The 2,801-nt window shown below is 31.3% G+C and overlaps 1 long non-coding RNA gene across 1 annotated transcript; it reads right to left on the bottom strand.

Annotated features, from left to right (window-relative positions):
* Positions 1 to 960: 960 nt before the first annotated feature.
* On the bottom strand, positions 961 to 2,138 carry LOC143081684 (uncharacterized). Its single transcript, XR_012980029.1, has 2 exons — positions 1,836 to 2,138; positions 961 to 1,436 (listed from the first exon to the last, which is right to left on the bottom strand). It is a non-coding gene; the product is annotated as an uncharacterized LOC143081684 (long non-coding RNA).
* Positions 2,139 to 2,801: the final 663 nt, after the last annotated feature.

Here is a 2,801-nt window from a genome sequence, read left to right as displayed (position 1 = left end):
CCTTTAATACTATAACTGAACAGAATTATCTTAACATGACAGGGATACATCAGCAAAAGAACGGTAAAGACTGTGGTAGTCCCTTTAAGTTATAAGAAACCATGCTATAAAATATTGTAATCGAATATTTTCTCATTCCATACCATAATCCTCTTCTCATTGGTTCGAAAGCATTATGATGTTATAGTAAATGAATATGTACATACACATTTTTGTATTAGTTTCATTTGATGAAATAGTATTTCGGGGATCTTATTTAGAATAAATATGCGTTAAATAAATCTATTCTGCCAATTAATAAACATTTGCTATACATGCAGTTCCACGAAGTCCGCAAATGGTGCTCGTCTCTCTTGATATTTAATATATCTGTCCATTTTGAAAAACACTTGACACAAATATCTAGTTTAATCAAAACAATATTATACTTTTTGAAGCAATCGTGTATATATCGCAAAAGCACGATTGGTTTGAAAATCTTGTGAACGCATTGTAAATTTGAAATTACTTATATAGGCAAATTTGACCACACTCAAATGTTATTTTTCACTGGGAACGGGGATGACATTTTTTTCTTCCAAAACAATTACGTTTATTTCAATTATTGAGAATTATATTCACGAAGTTGGCAGATTTTCCTAAGACATTTTAAGTATGATTATTATTAATATTAATGTCTGGTTAGATTTCAAAGTATTTTTTTTTTTGGTGTTTATATTTTTCTAATCGTCATATCTGAATAAAAACTAATCGGATGGAAATGTTTACCACCAACGACGTATAAAGGTGACAATACGTGTAACAACTCCATTTGGTCATACGATAAAGGAACAGCGTGTAAAGAAGCTAGTCTATATTCGGCATTCTTTTAAATTGTGATTATTTCCTGTACGTTATTAACACAAGCATGATAGACACAAGTTTTTTGTATAATATGGAAGTAAAAGTAAAACAATCCAATTCTCTAACAAATTCAATTTAATTTCCAACCGGCGAAAGTTGCCTTTTCACTCTCATGTCTGTCGTTTAAACTACTTTGAACGTTTGTAGTTGCTGGTAAAGATGAACGAATGTATACTGTGTCACCATGGTTCAGTGATACTACTATAGTCCCTGAATCTGAGTCGTAATCACAACAAACGTTATCAGTTTCGCCAAATGTGCTTCCGTATATCGAGTTATTCACTAGAATATCAAAATAAGTCTTGCCATTGTCTCCTGTATAAATCGTCCATGCAAATACATACACACTGCAACCGGGGCCATAAACGCACCGGTAAATTTGTTGTAGGCATCTCCAATATTAGTTTGTACGACATCAAAGATAAGCTGGTGATCACTGCTCGAAACGTGTTCACTTTTGGACATGTAAGCAGAGAAAGCCACTATCTGGGGTTCACTGGTCGGCATTATAATATTATCTTGTAGTTCTGCATCTGTAACAGAGACATTATATTAAATAACATTCTATTTAGACTGCCAATCTTCGATTGCAACTGACACAGAAAAAGCCTGAATAAGTTTAATTTATCACAATTTTACATGAACATTGACAGTGGAAGGACATAACTATAGACTAAATAACAGTAAGTAAGATAGTTTGCCTTCTTAAAGACAATATTAGACAGAAAGTGTAGTAACATGAATATTTAATACAACCCCTTTTAGATGTATATATGACATGACAATTATTATCCTATCTTTCGAGTTTTTGTGTTTTATATTAATGTACATGGTTCTTTGGCATGAATTTGCACATTTTGTTTTTTCAAAGAGCTTTAACAAACTAAGAAAGAGTAAAAGGGAAATAATGAATAGTGTTAACATACATGTACCTTTATTATTTATAGATTGCTTTGGATATTCAACTCTCTTCTGCAAAATTGTCTTTCTTTTAGATTCCTCTGGTGCTAAGCTCGTTTGTTCTACTGTCGTAATGATTTCATTTAATATCTCAGCATTCTTTTTTTTAAAAGTAGTTTGTTTTCATTTTGTAATTGAAGGATTTGCGATTGCTGCTGTTTAAGTATCTCATGTATTTTGCGTATTTCTTCATCGGTGTCAGATGCAAATACAGAGGAAGAAAATAGAAAGAACATAACGAACATAAACATTCTCGACTCCATTTGACTTTATGTTCAAATACTAGAACTGCAGAAATGCTGAGACAAGATAAAACACACAATTGTTATCTTCTTGGCCCTGAACAGAAACGAACCACATTGGCAGTATTTTACTTCATGTATTAAGTGCAAGCTTATCATATTTGAGAGGCGTTCGCCCCTATAAATGTTTACATCTGATTTACATAGAAATAATCAATAAATAAATTTAGTTTATTTTTTCTCTTGTTCTAAAGTTAAAACAGGAAAATTATCTCATTTTTTCTAAATGCAGTTACACTTTCAGAGGATGACTTGGTTCATGCATTTTCTTATTAAAAAAATGTGGATTAAACCTGGTTTAAAAGCTTAGTTTATTTAAACCGCTCTATTGTATGACATAAATATCATAAAATTCCAAACAGTTATAATTGGTAAAAATTTCATAAATAGCGGTACATTATTGTGTTATAATCTTAATCACTTTAAAACAATCAAATATGTCAACAAAGAAAACAAAAAAGCAAGTAAATTGAATGGCAAGAATACAAAAATCTACCACAGAACAACACATTTGCGTCATCTTTAATTTTTGTATGCTTTTCAAGAAAAATGATCAAACGTCCAAATACACTTAAGGATGTTCGCTCCTCTGGTTTTCGATGTTTGCCAAATATTCAGAGTCCTCTGTTTTTTTCA

The sequence above is a fragment of the Mytilus galloprovincialis genome, chromosome 7 (assembly GCF_965363235.1).
Source record: "Mytilus galloprovincialis chromosome 7, xbMytGall1.hap1.1, whole genome shotgun sequence".
Classification (NCBI taxonomy): domain Eukaryota; kingdom Metazoa; phylum Mollusca; class Bivalvia; order Mytilida; family Mytilidae; genus Mytilus; species Mytilus galloprovincialis.
The sequence above is the reverse complement of the archived record's forward strand: the minus strand, read 5'-3'. Positions and strand labels throughout refer to the sequence as shown.